This window comes from Marmota monax, unplaced genomic scaffold (assembly GCF_021218885.2).
Source record: "Marmota monax isolate L192 unplaced genomic scaffold, Marmota_monax_Labrador192_F-V1.1 WCK01_AAM20220418_F8-fsc00026, whole genome shotgun sequence".
Taxonomy (NCBI): Eukaryota; Metazoa; Chordata; class Mammalia; order Rodentia; family Sciuridae; genus Marmota; species Marmota monax.
This window is the reverse complement of record NW_026693108.1, coordinates 8,586,325-8,607,439: the sequence shown is the minus strand read 5'-3', so window position 1 is coordinate 8,607,439 and position 21,115 is coordinate 8,586,325. Positions and strand designations below refer to the sequence as shown.

General features: G+C 40.9%; 1 long non-coding RNA gene across 1 annotated transcript; it reads right to left on the bottom strand.

Moving 5' to 3' along the window:
- Nucleotides 1-4,409: 4,409 nt before the first annotated feature.
- Nucleotides 4,410-11,194, bottom strand: LOC124099606 (uncharacterized). Its single transcript, XR_006854009.1, has 2 exons — nt 11,056-11,194; nt 4,410-4,683 (listed from the first exon to the last, which is right to left on the bottom strand). It is a non-coding gene; the product is annotated as an uncharacterized LOC124099606 (long non-coding RNA).
- Nucleotides 11,195-21,115: the final 9,921 nt, after the last annotated feature.

The window sequence follows — 21,115 nt, the reverse complement described above, 5'->3', positions numbered from 1 at the left end:
GGCCACACAAGTTTAAACTGGAGACAAAGTACAATCTAGTATGTTCCTATAAAGTTTTTAATGATCCATTTAGGTGATTGTAGCTGCAATTACAGGGAATGTTGTAGTTCATTTTTCATTTGTTCATATATACACACTTTATTTTATATACAATCAGGATGCATAACTCAGTAGTTATGACAGAGTTACCCAAGACTATCAGGGCTTTGCGAATTAAAAAGTGTTCTTAATAACCTTGCATTTCTTTTTGAAGAACCTATAAAAAGGAAAGATGGCTTGTCAGAGAGGCCAAGGATAACCAGAGCCCCAGAGGAGGAGCATCCCTGCTCCTGGCTGTGCCTCCGACTCATCAGCTGCTGCCTTTGTTCTCAACTGTCCACTAAAGCAAGGACTTTTTCTGTTTCTGCAGGGGACCAGGCGCCACCTTTAGGAGGAACCCTCTGACACTCGGCACAGTTAATACTGGAGTCAAGCCTGGAGTTCTTCCTTAGAGCAGGTTGTTAGCTTAAGAGTCTATAGTCACAGACTATCCTTTGTGTGTCCTTTTTGGCTAAAAACTCGGCTCCTTCAAGTCTGAATGCAGAGCAGGTGTTCTTGGTGAAGACCCAATACTTAATTGCCTCAGCCACTATTTTGTTTACCAAGTGCTTAAGTAATACTTACTCTTTGCCAGATGCGTGCAAAACACCTTACAAATAATTAACTCCTTTAATCCTCACGATGACTCTAAGATAGATACTGTGACTATTCCTATTTCACAGATGAGTGAGCCACATGCCTAAGGTCACAGAGTTAGAAAGGGGCAGAGCCAGAATGAGAACATGAACAGTCTGCTCCAGAGTCCAGGCCCTTGCCCACCATCTCTTATACCCTGCATATGGGTCTCTCTTCTGGAACCTACACTCTCACATGCCCTGGCTGGTGGCTCTAGGCCAGTCTGGGAGGATGCTTCCTTGGAATAGCTAAACTCTACCTTATACCAACACCGTCCCCTATTCTCACCGTGCAGTTGAAGCACAGTGCACATCTGGCTGGGCTGTGTGGTATCTCTGAGCAGCAGCACTTCTGCTCACTCCCTCTTACGGGATGCCTGTTTTTCTTGTTAATGGGATGGTCTCCTGCCATATTTCAAGGTGGACCTCACTCGTCATCTCCTCTGCCTGCTGCCTACTTCTGGAGACTCAGACGCTTTGTACACATACACCCCAACACTTTTCACTGGACCATGGCTCTCCTGTGTCAGCTTTAAGCCCCATTTGAATATTTTTGGAATAAATCTAAGATTTGGGGTTTGGCTCAATAGGCTCTAGAGCCTGATATTTCTGGATGGTGTGGGGCCCAGGTCCCATTCCCTCCTCTAATGAAACCCTGTGGAAGTTTTTAAAAAGCTGACCACCTTTTGAGCAATGTCTCCTGGCCATTATGCCTGCCCTGCTCCCTCTCAGATGGGTCAGTCAATCTGCTGAAGTCATGCTTATAACAATAATGAATTGTTCTGGAATGCAACCTTCAAAATGAAGTGTGTCCCTAGAAAGACCTCACTGCTTAATTTTGAAAGACATTGGTTTTTTTTGAAGTCTGACAACATGCTAAAACAAAAGCAAAATCAAAAATTCAAAACACTACCTCAAAAGAATATTAATTTCATGCTAAATATGCCTACCCTATTCTCATGAACACACAACATTTGTATTTCCATATGAGCTGAAAGCACCAAACAGTTAAGAGTTTCCTTAGTAATTTGTTTTCTGTTATGGCCTCTCCCAGTAATCTGTAATAGTTTTGGAAAATTAAAATAACAATGTAGTCCTATAATCATAAAAATCTACAATAATCTTTAGTCAGCCTGGTTTGAGTATTTGAAAAATAGATATATTAATTTCACATGCAAACTGAGGGTCAGAAAATGTCAAAAAATCAGTCTATAAGTCAAGTGTATATTACAACAAAGTTTTTAATGTTTTAAAGAATTCTTGTGCTTAGTACACTTAAGTGCACCTGATGTGACTAATTCCTGTGTCTTTAGTATGCTAGAGTCACCTCTCACTTCACTGGGAAGTAAAACTTAAGATGTGTAAGAAAAGAAAAGGAAAAAAAATATTTTTGGTTAAATAAGCGATTGGTCAGGCAAACCTTGTCTTGGAACCTGTGCTCAGAAGCCTTCATCTACATCAAGGGTTTTTGGGTCCAACAGAGACAAGTAGTGCTCAGAACTGGTGCTCAGAAACTTGGACTCAAGATAAAAAAGTCCTTCACAGGTGTATGCTTGTGTGCTGTACATTTGTGTTGGCTCTGAGGGTGATTTAAGAAGTGATTGAAATAATATGGAATTTTTCTTTTCCTTTGCACTCAGGTAGTATGAGGCTATAGTTTGTGAAAAACCAAAGAGAACAAATAAATGATCAACTGCTATGTTTTTAATGCATGTTTGAATATTGTCTGTCAAAAAATTTTCCTTGGCTAAAGAGGCTTGAGTTTTAGTCCTTTCCCACTTGCTAAGTGCTGTTAAGCACAGTTACTTTATATTTTTGTCTTTTTTTTGTTGTTGTTGTTGTTATTGTTAAGTGTTTGCTTGCAAATTCTGGTGAGTTTTGATGAAGTGACATTTTAAAAGTAATTTGAAAAAGGCGAATGAACCCATTGCTGCAAAATGAAGTCACCAAGGGTAGTTGGCTTACCTTTAAATCACTGCACTATTGAATCGAACATAAACTTCTTTTGTCAACAGACTAAATGGAGTGAAGAGGTGTCTATATCCCAGGTGTTTATTCCAGAAAGAAATCAGCTCTTTCCTGGTGAATAGGGTGGTACACAGGAGTTCTTGCTTTATATTTCATTTACTCAAGTTCTTGAAATGAAGTTTGCTTGAGAGCCTTTGTAAATATTCTTTTTCTACATGATAAAGGTTTCCTGTGCAAATTTGTAAAGTGCCAGAGAAGGGAGGTTTAAATCTGTTTGCTGACACTTTTAAATTAGAAAATTTACACATATTATAATTTTACACACAACTTTACACGTATTATAATTTTGCACATATTGTAAGTGCAGCCATGCGAGAAACCACCACCAATCTCAACTTGAATTTATTCTATTCACTTACTACCTGGAAGGCTTTTTTCCCCCCAGTGCAATTAATTAAGCAAACAGGACCAACGTTGGTACTTGTGACAGATTATAAGAACAAAGGCCCTTGCACTGGTGCTTTCATGGGTCTCATAAGTAGATATTCCTCATAAATCCTGCATAACAGATCCTTTGATTCGCTCTCAAAAGCTTTATCCTATTCCAACTGGTACTCATCACCACGGGAGGCTTGTTACTTGCAAATTTCTCTATTGCTGTTTTCATTTCCGATTCAGTAATAGAGCCAATCAGTTTCTCATTATCCAGAAGATCTAGTTTTGGCATTTTAATTTTAGCCAGAATTTTCATAATCTCTGTTATCAGCTGCTAACTCTGATGCAAATATCAGTTTGGAGGAAAAAAAAAGAAATAAAAAAGGGACTTTTTACATTATGGCTATCTAACACTCATATAGAGACCCTATTGAAAAAAAAAACATAATTTTTTTTCCCTTAATCAACAGGAATGTGTTGTCTCAATATTCTGGTAGGCTAGCACTCTGAGATCAAGATGTTGGCAGGGTCTTGCTCCCTTGGAAGGTGCTAGGGAAGGATTTTCCAAGCCTCTGGTAGTTTCTTGACTTGTGGCAACATAACTCTAAACTTCACCTGGTATTCTCCCTGTCTGTGTGACTATGCCCATATCCCCCCTTTTTATAAGGATACCACTCATATTGTTAGAGTTTATAGTACTCCAGTATGACTTCATCCTAACTTGTCCTTTCTAACATCTGCAAAGATCCTCTTTGCAAGTTAGGTTATATTTAGAGATACAATGGTTAGGACTTCAATGTAGGAGTCGTGTGTGTATACTGGGGGCTGTGGGGAGACCCAATTCAACCCAAGAGATTTCTTGATTGTTCAGCTTTCTTTGAATGTCACTGCCTTCTTTCTGCATTTGAAGCAAGTTCTGGTTTGAACAGAAAACATATCCATGCCTGCTTACTCCATCACAGACTTGAGACTCCAGAAGTTCACATACCTTGGGGCCATTGAAATACTGTGCTTTTGTGTAACCATGACCACTATATGCAAATGAGACAGCAAAGAGCAGAGACAGAACATGCCCATGTGTGTGCCTCATTTTCCCTTGGATTCTGCTTATAAAACCGAACTTCAAAGACAAAAGTGTTAAGAATTTCAGAATAGCAATACCTGAGCTTTAAACCAAGCATGAGGCCCTTCTGTGTGCAACTGCATTGGGTGGGGGGAGGGTATGCATCAAAATGTGGGCTTTCTGGTTTTGATGTTTATTAACATATTAGTTATTTGACATTGACAAATTCATTTGACCTTGATATAAAATTTAATGAACTTGTATTAAGCAAATCACAATATATAACACTAATCTTTAAAATTTGTTAAAATTCTACATCAAGTATAGAGCCACATTTGGTATTGTCAGGATCATGGAAAACAGGTTTGGTTCCAGTCTTATGGGGGTGAAGCCCCAGTATGGTAGAGCCCAATTGCAAGCACTGGTGTAACAATTTGGTGCCAGTCTCCCTCTCTCTTCATCTTCATCATTGTCCTTATGTGTTTCGTAGAAACAAACACAAAACTAGGAGAAAAAATTCAGGAGCTTTATAATTTGTATGATTAGACAGATTTTGCAGAAGTAAAGAAATAACCTTATTGTGATAAAATATATTCTTTCAAAAAAGAACTTTGGAAAAATAATCTGTGAATGAATGTAGATAGGCTTTGATGTTCATTTGGCATTCTGTGATCAGGGGCACAATTTTAAACAGCAATATGTGTGAACATGTTAGGGTTCTGTATGATTTACTTGAGGAAGTTTATTTATTTTATTTCCTCTGGTAATCTGGTCTGTCATTTATTCATTTTTCTTTTTTTTTTGGATCTGTGTTCCTGATGGTATAGCCATCTATTCTGGGGAAGCAGTTCATAGACTCCAAGAGTTCTGAGAGGCTCATAGGCCAGTCAATCCAGTGGACACCAGCCTATGTGCTTGAGGACTGGGCAGGGACACTCTGATGTTCTCTATTGGAACCCATAAGCCTTTGCTTAGTCATCAAGAAAGAGATGGGACACTGTAGTCACTGGGAAAAGCAAATGGTTACCCTTGGCCCTTGATGGCTACAGCTGTTTCAATCTGAGTCAGCAGGAGATATCAATGACACAGGAAATGTATTTTACACAAAAGGAGAGGAACAATCACCAGTTGGTCTGCCTTCTGTGCTTCTGCCTCTGGCTAATGTGCAAAGTACCAATTCTTTCCTAACTCTGCTGTTTCTTGCTTTAGATTGTCTTGGCCACTCCTTAGTTAACCCCCCAGGGATATAGTCATCTGAGAAAGTAGGTTCTGATGGGGTCAGTGGTGGTGGTGCACAGGGGGCAGGGGGTCTCCAGGGGTTATCATGAGTCAGAACAGGAGTGTCCTGCATACTGTAATTGGGCCACCATGTGAAAGAGTGTCATAGACAAAGATGGTGTGGATGCCATATGTGGTCCTTACACATTACTCTTCTTGTGGCAATCAGCATCATCAAACATGAATGACACTAGCTAGGAATGGGCCATTTCTGCCTGAGAGAGTCAAAGGAAGTTTCTAGAATAGAAACTTCTGAGATGAGGTTTGTGGAGTGAGTGGCTCATCTTGTGAGGGAACAAAGAGACCAGAGAGGATAACCAGACCATTCCTGTTGGAGCTTCATGCAGAAGCATGAGTCTCGAGAACACAGGACATGATTGTGGACATGCAGAGGTGAACTGGTGGGACTGCAGCACGAGGTGCATCAGAAGAGGGGGGTAAGAAGCAGACGAAGTGTGAGCTGGGGTCAGGATAAGAGCCTTCTGTCAGTGTAAGCAAGCTTGCAATCTATCCGAGTGGGTGATTTTTAAGAACATTTACCCATTAAGCACCTTCACCTATTTAGTGATGCTAACTCTGGTGGCCTCAGAAGGAATGAAATGGAGAGGGGGCTGGGAGGGAGACCTTTACAGAGGCAATGGTGTGACTGATGCCAAGGACCTGAACCAAGACAGTGGTATTGAGGCCAGATACTAGATTTGAGACAAAATTCTGAGTTAGAAGCAATTGGGCTTAGAAAATGGGGAAAAACAGATGGGCTGACTTTAAGGTCTTGATCTTAGAGATTGGAGAGACGGTTGTGTCTTGAACAAAAACATTCAGGCAGAAGACAGGTTGGATTAGTGTGGATATGCAATTTTTTTTAATATTTATTTTTTAGGTGTAGATGGAATACAACAAAATGCCCTTATTTTTATGTGGTGCTGAGGATCAAACCCAGGTCTTGCCCATGCTAGGCGAGTGCTCTACCTCTGAGCCACAATCCCAGCCCTGGATATGCAATTCTAAATGGTAGATACCAACCCCCAGCTCCACACAGGGACAGAAGCTCTTCTGTCTCTAGGACTTGAGCCTGCCCTGCCCCCGTCCCTGTGACTCCCACCAGAAGATGGTGGTCTTTTCTGTGCAGTGGATAGGAGGGCGGTGTTTAGCAAGGTGTAATTTTTTCTTCCAATAGAAATGTACTTTTTAGCTTTATAGAAAGTCGTGGAGACAGCATAGAAATTTCCCATGTGTTGTGCACCCAATTTCTCCTATTATTAGAATCTTAAACTAGTGTGGTGCGTTTGCTTGATAAATGAACCAATGCCATCTGTACATTATTTTCACTAAAGTCTATAGTTGGTTCAGATTTCCTCAGCTTTTACCCAACGTCCTTTTCCTGTGCCAGGATCTCATCCAGAATCCATGTGACATTCAGCTATCATGTCTCCGTAGGCTCCTCCTGGTTGTGACATTTTCTCAGACTTCCCTCGTTTTGGATAACCTTGACAGTTTTGGGGTCAAATACTCATCCCTCAGCTAGGATCTGTATGATATTTTTCTCAATATATTGGGATGACAGGTTTTGAAAGGGGATCACAGAGCTGGAATATGATTCTCAACACATACATCAAGGGAAATTTTGTTAACATGACTTACATGGCTGTTGATATTCACCTTGATCGCCTGATTTAAGTCATGTTTGTCAGGTTTCTCTACTGAAGAGTTACTCTTTTTTTTTTTTTTTTAACTATCTTCCATACTGTACTCTTTGGACAGAAGTTACTATGTGTGGCCTTATGTGAAAGGATGGGCGGGGGGAGCATAAAATGCCTCACTCTCCAGAGGGTAAAATATCTACATATATTTGGAATTCAGCAAGGAAATCTGTCCCTTTACTAGTTTATTCATTTAACCATTTATTTATGTGTGTATGGACTCATGGGCATCTATTTTATATTAAAGTTCTGCCTGGGGAATGTGTGGGGGGATGGGGTAACAGAAAGTGGGAGGTCCTGAGTTCTGTGTTTAGCAATTGGAAGATGCTCTGCATTCCTATGAGAGAGGCATAATGCATGATGTGTCCAAAGAAGATTGCTTTGGAACTCCATGATTTGCACAGTTTCACTCATTCATTCATTTAACAAACTTTTATGAAACCCTATTCTATCTCCTGCTTCTGAGTAAGCATGATACATGATGGGAAAAGAAACTGAAATGTACTGAGCACCCGCCTGGCTCATGACACTTTACACAATTGATTTCACTCAATCCTCACACCAGCCCAATGAGAGACTATTGTGATCAACATTTTATACATAAGAAAACTGAGTTTGTTCTGGAAGCAGCCTGTTGTCATGTGAGAAGCCCAGCTACCCCCAAGAGTTGATGCTGGGAGGTAGTCCAAGCTCAACATGTGGCCATATCTGACCAGCTCCCAGTTATTCCAGTCATTTTAGCCCAAGAATAGAACCAGTAATCTGATGGTTACTGCCAGCGTCTGACTGCAGCTGCAGAAAATCCTGAGCAAGAGGTACCCAATGGGGCTCGCCAAACACTCAGAGCAATGACAGGTAAATACATCATTGTTTTAATCCGTGGAGTTTTGGAGTAGTTTGCAGTAACACATAATGGAAACACCAGAATAAAAAGGAATTCCCTCTCTGCACTGTATCCCTCTAGTAGTGTGTACAAGGATCCTAGTGAGGTTAAAAGCATGAGTAGTCATTATGTTAAGGATGTTGTGGAGGCCTGGCCTGAGCTGGGTGCTTGTGGACATGGGGAAGAAGCAGCAGAACTGGATGCCATCTTAAGAGTACTTGCATTGAAGGAGAATAGAACTCGATTAGGGCGTTGCAGAGGGGAAAGATTGTTATCAGTATTGAATTGTCAATTGCCTTTTCACTTCCTGGTTGTCTAACCTTGAACAAATTCCTTAGCTCTGATTCTCAACATCCTTATCTTTAAAGTTGAGATGATTTGATGATAATCATAGATCAAAAAAAGATAACCAAGTACTCCATAATTATGTTCCCATAATTTTCTGAACGTATCTTGGTTATAGCACCCGTTACATTGCATTTGAATTGCTTATTGGCTGCTCTGTCTCACAAGTAGACTCTGAGCTCTCCTGGCCTTATAGTTTTGTGTTCTTGCTGATTAGCACAGAACATAAAATAGATATTCCAATAGCTCTTGAATGAAAAGAAGGAAGAGGGTGAATCAATGAGTAAAGTTTAATTGCAATGGAATAATGAAGGCATGGTAAACCATGTCTCAAAAGTACCTAGCCTGTTTGGTTAGGTGTTTAGAAGTAATATTATTTAAAAGGGGGAAAACAGGGCAAAATTCTAAGAGCAAAAGGAAATGATTGGTAGTGACAAATAGGTTGACATAGGTTGACATAGAAACCTGGCCAAGAAAAAAATTTCAGTGTAGTGTTACTTAGCCCCAGAGATTTTTGTTTTCAGTACTAGGGATTGAACCCAGGGCCTTCCATATGCTAGGCAAGCACTGTACCACTGTGCTACCTTCCCATCCCCCCAGATGAGATTTTTAAGGAAGATATGGGCATTGAAGAATACATGCAGTGTTGGAATTGGCAGGGGTGAAAGAAGACACACATATCTCCCCCCACACAGTACATGTTCTGTCCTCTGAGGAGTATATTTAGAGGGAGGTAGGGCTTACCAGATTGTATAACATGTAAAGAACATACTTGCTTGCTCACGCAGTCAGGCAATAGTTAGGAATCTTCATGTTAAGTTCTAGCAACTGTGCTTGGCATGGGAGCATCACAGTGATTGAAACATGTATAGTTTCTCCCTTGTCAAACTTACAGTCAACAGGAGAGCAGGCGTGGAACAAATGAGTATGTGCTTACTACTTGAAATTCGTCTTTTGATGAGGGAGCATGATGGCTGCTGCTTCTTCACCTGTGTCTATTCTGTCCATCTTAATGATGGACTACCTGAGTTTCAGCTGGGAGCCTGACAACCCACCCAACAATTCTTGCAGTTTGTCCAAGTGACAAAGTTATGGCCAATGGTATATAAAGATAATTATTCATGCCACTTCTGGTATACATCCACAGGGGAGGCTTGTGCCTTCCCTTGGTCCTTTATGCCTTCCTGCAAGCTGGAAGATGCTGAGAACCATAAGAGCAGCCTTGTCCTCCAAGATGGAAGCCTTGCACTGAAGGCGGCAGACCTTCCCATACAATCGTTGACTAATGGCTTATCATGTGGCAGAGGAAGGAGCTTCCATGTTATTGAAACCATTGTATCTTTGGATCTCTTTGTTCTTGCTACTTAGTTCGTATCTTAGCTAACACAGGAAACAAAGACTATGCATTAGTTTGCTGAGCTGTCATGACAAATGCCACGGAATGAGTGATTCAAAGAACAATTTTTTTTCCCCTCACAATTCTGGGTGCTGTAATTCTGAGATCAAGACAATGCCAACATTGTTAGCAACATGGTAATGGTGGTTGGTCAGGCTCTGGCATAGACTTATGCCAGAAGGAGAAAGAGACACATTCCTCTGGCCTCCCCTTAGAAGGATCCTATAGTAGCCTCATTCTAAAGGCTCCAGCTTCATTACTTTGTTTAACCTTAATGACCTTCCAAAGGCCCCTTTCCAAATACCATCATCACTTTGAGGTTTAAGACTTCAACATATGATTCAACATATGAGTCTGGGGTGGGGGGAACCACAATTCAGCCCATAGCAGGGGGCAAGAGGGGTCCCAGTTTAAGTGGAGTGGAGGGGCCGGGAAAGAAGTATCTGAAGCTTAATGGTTAAATATTTGGAGGGAGAATGCCCTCGCCTGAAGGTATAGCATGTACAAAACCCCTGAAATCAGAGATCTTTGTACTTTGGCAAGACAGGAACTATGAATAGTGGGTGGGACAAGATGGGAAAATGATTGGGGGGTAATCCCAAGGGAATAAAAAAGTCAATAAAAGGTTTTAGGAAAGGGGTAATGTGGCCTAATTGGGATTCCAGAAGATTCCCCTATCTCTGTTGGAGGACTTTAGAAAGAAAGGATGAGGGATGCTGCCTGGGCTGCTGGTGGTGGTCGTTAGCCCAGAACTGGAGAGAAGCGAAAGGTTGAAGTTATATTCTGGAAGTAGAATTACCAGGTCTTTTTTTATGCATAGAAGAGAGGAGAGGTGACCTTAAGAGGATCTCCAAGTTTTGAGCAGGAAGAGACTGGAGGAAGAAAAAAAAAAAAAGTCAACAGAGGAAGATTAAATGTTTCTTTGGGATGTATTATGTCCAGAAACCCAGCTGACAATTATCAGCTCTGTGACCTTGGGAACATTCCCATTCTGCAAAGAAAATAAGATTTAAAGGTTAAAAATCATGAACTTAAAATCCATGGAGGTGAAACTATGAAACTATGGTCATGAATTCAGGTGCCACCTCCTTATTGGATGACCTTGAGAAAGTCACGTAAATTATTAGAACTTTAGTTTTCTTACACTTAAAAAAATTACAGGATGAATTTGAAATGATGATTTTTATACCTAGCCAGGTGTCTGGCACATTAAGTGATGAATAAATGTATGTCTTTTTCATATTGCTCCAAGTTATTTTCTAGTTGAAACTTACCCAAGATGTCCAATGGGTGCAGAGATCATACTTTAATCCTATGTTTATATTCCAAAACTCAGACAGAGGGGAGCCTGGGACAAATGCAGCCTGTCTTGCCTGGAGTCACGACTCTTGCTCCTCCTCGGTCTGAATGCACAGTCTGGGAGGTGAGTCCTGGAGCAACAACATTGGACTTGGACCCAGGAACTCATTGGTCAGCAGGTTCTGTTTCGCAACTTTCCAGAAGGCAAAAGTGATCATCTGGAAATGCTACCTCAAGAGCTAAGAGTGATGAAAGTTCAACAGATGTCATCACTTTGGATTTTTTCATCTGTGGAAACTGCACCCAGCTTCCCGGCATCTAGGGACATTTGCTCAATGTACCGTGGAGAAGTGGTCTGAGCCTAGAGCAAGAGCACTACTTCCTTAGTAAAATGGCTAATAATGAACAAGGAGACTCCCCAGAGGTGAAACCTGGCTGAGGTATTAGGAATAGTACTCAGCAAAATGCCTCAGGTGAATCATGGATATTTGATGAAAGGACTTGGTCATCGTTGTGATTTTAAAATTCATGCAGTGACCTGGAAATTCTGGAAGATGGTTTAAAAAGTCTTTTTCTTTTCTTCCTCATCTCAAAGTGTGTGGGTTGTGCAGAGTAGATTCCTTCCAAGGAACTGCTCACAGGCAATTGTTCTACATCTAGTGTGACAGAAAGGAAATGAGGTTGCTGGATGTTTATCTGGAACTTGGGGTCCCCTGTCCCCGTGGTACTCTGAAAGGATGTGGGGATGGTGTACAGTTCAGACTGAAGTCTTTGGAAATCCAACACTGGAGGAATGGTGGAAACTTGCCTACCTAGTGTTGTAATGTGACCCTACTGGGAAACAGAGATTTGCTTCTTACAGACGTTTGTCTCTATCAGATTATTATAAGGCGTTCCTTCAACTTCTCCTTAGGCGTTATCCTTGCACCTGTTGCTCTGTATGTCTGTGTGTGGGTGCATGTGTGTCTGTGCCTGTGTTGAGTTTTCAAGATGCCAGACACCACTTTTTGTTTCATTTCCCATGTTGGGTTTTTATCAATGCTCAAACAGAAAGCCTGACATTCAAGGGCTTTATCTGCAGAGTTAGATGAGGAGAGATATACAAGAAGGAGAAAACTATTATTTGTTATTTTTTTTAAACAGAATAGCTGAACAAATTGTGAAAAATGAGAAAAAACCTAAATTATGCTAAAGAGAAAGTGTGTTTTTTAATCTGTTGAACTTCTTTTCTCTTTTGCACAAGTAAATCATATATAGGTTAAAATAATTATGAAACTTGGAATTTACCCAGTTGTGTAGTAGGTAATTACAAAATTTGCTTTGTTTAATTATGTGGTATTTTATAGAAGGACATTTTTAACCTTTGTCACTAGTGCCAAATGGAAGGAGGCACAGCCCTTCATAATAAGTATCATAATTCTAATTGCATCTAAAGTTTATTTAAAAGCAATTCATTTTTAAAGACATACTCTAATTTGTGTACTTTTTTTTTAAGTAGGTAAAAATTGCTGAAGTAAATTGGTTTGTGGTAACAAAAATAAAATAAGAACAAGTGCTTGTTAAAATCTGTTCCACTATTCAAATTCCCCAAGTCCATCTCTGGTTAATGTAGACACCACAAATTCCTTTCTAAAACATGAAGCAAGGCTTTCTATAATCTAGTAGCTCATTAGAGAAGATCAGAGGATTTCAAAGTGTACTTTAAAAATCAGAACTAAAGTACTGTATTTAAAAGGAAGATCAAAGTGGACACCATGTCTGGAAGATCCTTTGCATATATTATTCCTCTGCATTATTATCAGAAGTGACTTCCATTGACATTCACTGTAAGTCCATGTACCTGCTAATGAGAGATTAAACAGTAACACCGACCACGTTCATTCATTTGACACGATTCTTGAGTGACTTACATGCAAAGCAATGAAACCCAATATTGTTTATTGTGTCCTTGTCAATTCTTTTGTCTTTGAACTACTACCACTGAAGAAGCACTTTCAAGAGAGAAGGTATGGACTGGGGGTGCAGCTCAGTGGTGGAACACTTGTTTAGCATGCACAAAGTCCTGGGTTCAATCCCTAGCATGGCTAATTAAAAGAAGAAGAAGAAGAAGAAATGAGAAAGTATGACACTTTGCATACTATGTCTTGAGGCCAGGATCATTTAAAATCATTAAAAGAAGTAGAAAATATGTTAAAATTTCTAAAGGTATTAAATGTGAATTAAAGTATGTGCAAATATTTATGGAGCATCTCGTGTGGGATACAGTGCTACACAGAGCAAGTTGTGCCAAAGAGAATAAATATGGTCTTCCTCTTTGAGGAGGCCTTGGCCTAATGGGAGAGAATAGATGCATTTTCACAATATTAAAAAAGCAATAAGAAGGGGAAAGATGAAGTGCTATGTGAGCACAGTGGTAAGGAACAACTGTTGGGGACATGGGAAGGACTTCTGTGGAGACCCTTGGAGGCAGAGCTGGACAGGCAGGAGTCCAGGCATGCAGAGGGAAGAGCCTTCACAGCAGCAACACCCAGGGCCAGGCTGGAGGTGGGAAAGTGCACTGGGTGTTTAAGGAACCCTTGGGGTTTCAGGGTAGCTGGGCTAAATGATCACTTTGGGAATGCAGGAAAGGGAGAAGAAGGAAATGATCTGAAAGTGAAGATCTGAGTTTGTGGTCCTAATTATTAATCATACGCATTTGGAGGTCACTTTTTGGAACCTTAGCTTTTTCATGTCCAAAAGGATGGAGTTACTTTCTGTTCGTAGAATAAGCTAGTTTATGCTGCAATAACAAATAATCCCTGAAACTTAGTGGCATGAAACAATGCAAATGAAATATTTCCTAATATCACAGTCCTGTGTGGTTTGGAGGGCTGGGGAGACAGGATATGGAATCCTGCTACAGGTGCTTTAGGTACCCATCTTGGGATGTCATTGTCCTTATGTAGGTCTCCCATCATCACAGGAAGAGGAGGAGGGACAGAGTGTGGAGGGTCTTTTAGGGACCAGGCCTAGCAAGAAGTTAAATCTGCCCACACTCCATAGGCCATAACTAGTCACATGGCTCTGGTGAGATGTCAGAGGCTTAGAAAGAGTTGTTGGTGTGCCCAGGAGAAAATGAAATGTGTTGGGAACATACAGCAGTGCTCTGTGTCTCTAGCCTCCCTGTGGAGATGATTTATCTATGAAGAGGTGGGTAATGTGAATCACTCCTCTCATCCTAGCATTTTAAGACTGGAAACATAGACGGAGCCGAGACATCCAGCTCCTTCAATAATTGTAAATTAGGGATTTATAGCTTACTCCATAGCCTATGGGGTACATTTTGGAGCTCCTGAAGAGGGGGGTAACTTGAACACAATTGTGCTTTGGAAAGATTGGAGAGCTGACCATAGCCCAGGGAGTCCTGGAAAAACCCATGTACAACATCTACTAGAGATTTTTCAATGTGGGGATTATCCATTTCTCTTCAATTCTAAGGAAATGATATTTACATTTTTTGTAACTTTTCCTTTTTTTAAAGATAAGCTAATTAATTTATTTTTCATTTTATAATTTATTTTTAACTGATACATTAAAAACAAAATTTGTACACGTTAATGGTACCATGTAATGTTTCCATACAGGTATATACTTTATAATGTTTAAATCAGGTTAAACCGATCTATTTTCTCAAATATTTTCAATATTTTTATGGTAAAAACTTTCAAAATTCTTTCATCCTGCTTTTAAATGTATATATACTACATTATTATTATTATCTATTATAACCCTACTGTACAAGAGCACTTCAGTACTTTCTGCATCTATCTAAGTGTAACTTAGTACCCACTGATCCATCTTTCCCTAACCTTCCCTTCTTTTCTCCCTGGCCTCTGGTAACCACCATTCTATTTCAACTTCTATGAAATCTACTGTTTTAGATTCCACAGGTGAATGAGATCATGTGGCACTTGTCTGTCTGTGCCTGGCTTCCACATTCTCTGGTTCCACTCATGGTGTTCTGTTTTATGGTTGAATAGTGTTCCATTGTATATATGCACATTTCTTCATTCATCAGTTGATGGACACTTAAGTTGTTCCTATTTATTGGCTATTGTGTATAGTGCTGCAATGACCATGGGAGGGCAGATAAGTCTCTGATATACTGATTTTGTTTTCTCTGGATATACACCTAGTAGTGGTATAGCTACTTTAGATTTTTGAGGACCCTCCCTACAAATTTCCATAAGGGCTATACTAATTTACAGTCTTACCTACAGTGTGGAAGTGTTCCCTTTTCTCCACATCTTCTTCAGCACTTGTTACCTTTAGTCTTTTTGATAATAGGTCTTCTTATTAGGCTGAGGAGTCAACTTCTAATTGACAGAAAATAATTGTGTTTGTTTATGGGATACAATGTGGTGTTTTGATCTAGTTATATATTATAGACAAATTAAATCAAACTAATTAATATATCCATTACCTTACCAACCTATCATTTTTCTGTGGTGAGCACATTAAAAATCTATTCTTTTAACAACTTTTTTATAACTTTGTTTTATTTATTTATATTTGTATGTGGTCCTGAGGATTGAACCCAGTGCCTCACACATGCTAGACAAACGCTCTACCACTGAGCCACAACCTCAGCCCAGCAATTTTGAGATATACAATACATGGTTGCAAACAGTGGACACCATCCATTGAAACAAACAGATCACTAAAAAAAAAACAAAAACATTCCTTAGTCTCATGTCTGTGATCAATATCTTTCCCTTCCTTGTCACCAGGCTCTGACAACCCCTTCTCTATTCTCTGTCTCTAGGAGATCAACTTATTTAGGTTCCCCTATGAAGGAGCTCATAAAGTATTTGTTTTCTTTTGTTCCTGGCTTATTTCATTTAGGACAATAGACTTCGGTTTTATCCATGTGACATAAGTGACAGGGTTTCCTTTTTTTGTAAAGGCTGTGTCGTAGTCCATTGTGAATAGCTACCACATTTTCTTTACCCAGTCCTCTGCTGATGCACACTTTGGTTGCTTCCATATCTTGGCTACTGTAAATCATGCTGCAATGAATATGGAAGTGCAGATGTCTCATTTACCCACTGACTTCAATTCCTTTGGGTATTTATGCAGTAGTGGGGTTGCTGGGTCACACGGCGAGTCCATTTTCAGCTTTTTGAGGACTCTCCATGCTGTTTTCCATCAACAGTGTACACATTCCTTTTTCCCCCTCATATCCTCACCACTCTTGTTATATTTTATCTTTTTTGGTAACAGACATTTTAACAGGTGTGAGATGTTATGGTAATTTTAATTTGTGTTTCTGTAATGGTGGGTGATGTTGAGCATTTTTTTTCCATATATCTATTGACCATTTGTATTTCTGTTCAGATCCTTTGCCCATTTTAAAATCAGGTTGTTGTCCTGTTGTTGAGTTGTTTGAGTTCCTTACATACTTTGGATAATAGCTATTTATCAGGAGTTGGCAAACACTTTCTCCCAGTCTGGGGGTTGCCTCCTCACTTTGTGGATTGTTTCCTTGGCTATGCAGATGCTTTTTGGTTTGAGGCAGTCCAAGATATCTATTTCTGCTTTTGGTGTCTGTTCTTTTGAAGTCTCATTCAAGAAATCTTTGCCCAGATCAATGCTGAAGAGCTTTCCCCTCTTTTTCTTCCTGTAGTTTTATAGTCTCAGGTCTTAGGCTTAGGACTTTCATTCATTTTGAAGTGATTTTTTTAATAAGGGAGCAATTTAAGTCTTTTGTGTGTGGATATCTAGTTGATCCAATACCACTGATTGAAGAGACTACTAGCATTTTTTTGTGTGTTTGCCAGTGATTAAACCTTGTTTCAACTATGAAGTGACCAACAACCAAAGGTCCATCAAGTTTGTCTTACTTGGCTTCCTAATTCTTTTTGTTTTATAGTTAAGAAACCTGCATAGATGTTTCAAAATGTCTACATATGATATATGTGCATGCACATAAGACATATAGTGCTATACACTATATGCACTTTCTCCATTGAAATAATATGTGTGCTATACTCTGTTTTCAATGACCTGCAGTATAACAAAACTCTAAGTGCACTCTGAGAAGTAAATAAAGCATATATATACTTATATACACTTGTATTAGCCCCCAAGAATAAGTAAGACTGGAGGCTACAAAAGAGAGATTCTTAGGCAGGAATGCCTGATAACTATCAAGAGAAAATGCCAGAGTCAAAAGTTTCTAGTTAGTTTAAGGCCTACGCATCTTCCTAACTCTGGCAATGTTACATTCCCAAATATAGGCCTTGTCCTCTCCAGCCTTGTTATGGGAACAATTTCTCAGCCCCCACACCTCCTGGTGAGAGATTTTTGGCTTCTATCATCTTCACGATATTCATTGACATGTTCCAGATGCTGCAACATTTATTTTGTACTCATGTCTTTTTGTTTATCTCTCATAAAGACTCCCATCCCCAAATGACTTTACAACCTGTTCTTCCCCAACCCGACTTCAATCCAACCCAGCTTCTAAAAGGGAACTCCAAACTGCTTGCCCCACCTCATGTCACCCCTTCTCAGCTTGAAGTAGCCAGAGTGGTCCTAGCCCCTTCTCCTTATAGCAGTAAGGAGTTCCTAAAATTAGAGGGGGAATGAAACCAGAATTAGACAGGCAGTAAGTATAGATAGGTAAATCAAGTCAAGTTGGATCAAGGAGACCAATTTGAGTGAGTCCAGGAAGTTGGAGACTGCCCCTGAGGGACTGAAATGCCTTCAGAGCCCTTCCTCCACCCTATCAAGATAACCTGCCCCTGCTCCAACCTGTTGCTAAGGAAACCTGTCCCAGGAATTGCCCATCCCTACAGGGAGTTATAAAGTTGTTAATTAATATGTCTGGGTTTATGTACAAGATAAACCTCAAAATTTCTGTGTTTTATACTCTGTGTTTGGGTATGCACATGCGCACACACACACACATATGTATATGTGTATACATATTCCAATATTAGGTAGGTTGGTCTTACAACAATTTAATTATAGAGATAAGGTGACTTAAACATTCCTCTGCAATTCATGTTATTTTGTAGGTTGTTGGAAAATAGAACAGATGGATATGGCCGTCTACAGTATTTTAGTTTATGTGAACTATGAAGGTCTAGGGCCACAGAATCCTAACCCCACAGACATATTTTCAAAGCAAATTCAGCTCAAGATTAATATTATTCAGTTATAATTTCATTTGCTTGCTTATAATGCTGTAGTGATTTTTAAATGGATTATACAAACATTACTCATATCAGGAGGAGCGGAACAATGATTCTGGGAAGTATTAGTCAGGGCTCTCCAAGCATGGGCCTTCTGATCAGATTAGCTTGGGCTGGGCCATATGCTAATTTTCCCAATTTTGTGATTCAAAATATTTATTGAAGTATTAAAGTATCCAGAAGGGATTCAGTTTTAAAAAAGTACTGAATCTTGCTTGCAGTTAAAAAAATAACTTAATAGTGCAAGAAAAGTCTAATTTTCTGGGTGCACTGATTAACACTACAAAGAAGAATACATTGTTTTTCTTAGACTGTAGTCTGGGAAGCACTGCACTAGCCATTTCAAGGTTATGGATAATACTGCTCAAATGTTAACTCAAAATGGTCCCTGAGGATGACTTGAGCACGCTGATTCAGCTTCATGACTGCAACCAAAGCAAACAACCCAAACAACCAACAAACCAAAATAAACACTGCTGATCTGACCACCTCTCTCCTGGAGTTTTCCTGAGTGTGTTATGGGGGGATACCCCCACCTTTCCCTGTGCTCTCTCTTTGTCTTCTAGCAAGCCCTGGTCACTGACTCAGAAGACTGCATGTCTTTAGCTGCAGTGTGTCAGGACCCTGGGAATAGTTCCCTGGCCCATGTCAATGTCAAGAACGCTGATGGTTCTGAGATTTTATCCTGCTTCTGAGCTGATTATATGGCTCCATGGATGCGGGTGGAAGACACGGCTCACCTGGGTAATACACAAAGAGCCTCGGCACTCCTCACATAGAGAGCAGCATGTGTCTCATGTTTGTGTCAGTTTGCTCTGTCCCCCAGGTCCCCAGGGGCAATGCAGAGGAGTCCAGGATGCTGTGAATATAGCTGAAGGACTCTGAGCTTAGGGAACCTCAATCTATTTTAGTGAAGGGGCTACAGGCAACCTGCCTATCTTGTGCCCAGGAAGGAGATGTTATGGCTATCCTGCTGGACAGCGGGCATTTCTGCCCTCTGCCCCAGAAGACACTGTATCATCCAAATGTTCAAACAGCCTAGAAAAAGTGAGGAAGGCTGTTCTTGCCTCCACTCAGAAGTGCAAAAGGAAGACAAATCCATGGACAGCTGCCTCCCAACACTGAAATCTTAGTCACCAGCATGACTAGTGTCCCTTGAATGTGCCCCCATCCATTTATGATGGCAGTCCTGGGAGGCAGGACCTAGGACCACCTGGAATAGTTGTGTGGAAAGGTTTTGAGATATGAGCTGGTGTCCTTCCTTTAATATCATCTGGATCAGTGTTCAAGTTCATTGCCCCAATTACCCTAGGGGAAGGGCCGGAGGGATGAACCGAGCAGGCTTTCCCCAACAATCTCAGGTGGCTTCGGTTACTTAGAGAAGAAGTTCCCAGGTGATCCAGAAGCAGCAGCACCGGGGCAGTCCTGGTGGAGGGAGCAGGCTTGAGTGACTTGCAGCTCTTAAGATGAGGGATGAGGTACAGGAGAGCCGGCAGCCAAGCAGAAAGAGTGCTGGGGAGGGTGGTTGCCAGCTTCGGTGTTGGGGACAGAGTCCTGGCACAGTTCCAAACAGCACACAGGAAGACTGAGTGCCACGATTACCTGTGTGGGACTTGAACAGATGTTAGGAGTTTTCTGGTTGCAGAACTAGGAGGAGGAAAGGGAGGGACCGGACAGAGGAAGATGGCCTGTCGGGGAGACCCCGTGTAAATAGATACATAAATACATAAACTTGAAGTCTGAGGGGGAGCTGGGGTGGTGTGCGAACAGGGAGATAATCGAACTGGAGCAGACTTGAATCTAGCCAGACCACAGGTGACAAAGGGCTCCTAACCAGGCTTCGATAAGGGTGGCTGCTTCAGGAACTGTTTGTCTGGTCTGTGACAACAGGAGAACAGAAATCAGGACCCTGTGTCTGGAAACTCACCCTGCAATTTGCCACACCATGCCTGTTCCATCTCCCAGTAGAAAATGTGGGGCTTCTCTATCGTCTGTGTTTGTTTTCTATTTAATTTTTCTCTAAATTACTTTTTATTGTGTCTTACAAAAGTATGTTCTGTTCCTGAGACTTGATCAGGAAACAAACTGGCCTCCAGTCCAGAGCGTCTGGAAGGCAGCTGTGAAGAGAGGAAGTGGCACACGGGCCTTTCTGTGGGTGCGGATTTCTCTGGCTCCAGCGGGTGGGGAACTGGAGGGAGTGAGCTGCTGTTAGATGGTGGTGCCCTTGTATCTGGGAGGATAGTGACCTGAAGTGGCCGCCAGCAGAGAGGGGAGGAAAGGAAGGCTTCAAGGGGGCAATAACAGCAACCAAACTCTGCCAGACACTTGCTGGGCACCAGGACAGTCTTAAGTGCCCTCTGTACTGTCCATTCACTCCTCCAGCACTGTCTAAGGGAGCGTTTTACTGTCGTCCCATTTGACAGATGAGGAATCTGAACCAGAAAGATTGAGGAACTTGTCCATGATCACGTGCCTAATAAGTGTTGGAGGCAAAACTCAAATTCCAGGCAACCCTTAAGCACTGTGCGATTCTACTGGGCAAAAAATCAGTAAGAGTTTGGATTAATTATGTAAGCAAAGTGGATGAGAACAGCATCATGGAGGGCTCTCCAGTTTGTGTCCTGACTCGCCTGGCTGTGAGTACCACCAGTGTCAGTGCCCAGAATGGAGGAGGACGTTCGGTTTGTGTGAGAGGCCTGAAACCTGGGGAGCTCGTCTCTGGATACTCAGTGTTTGTTGGATAAAATTGCAGAAATGCAATGAACTAAATTGGAATTAACTAAATTGTTAAAAATCT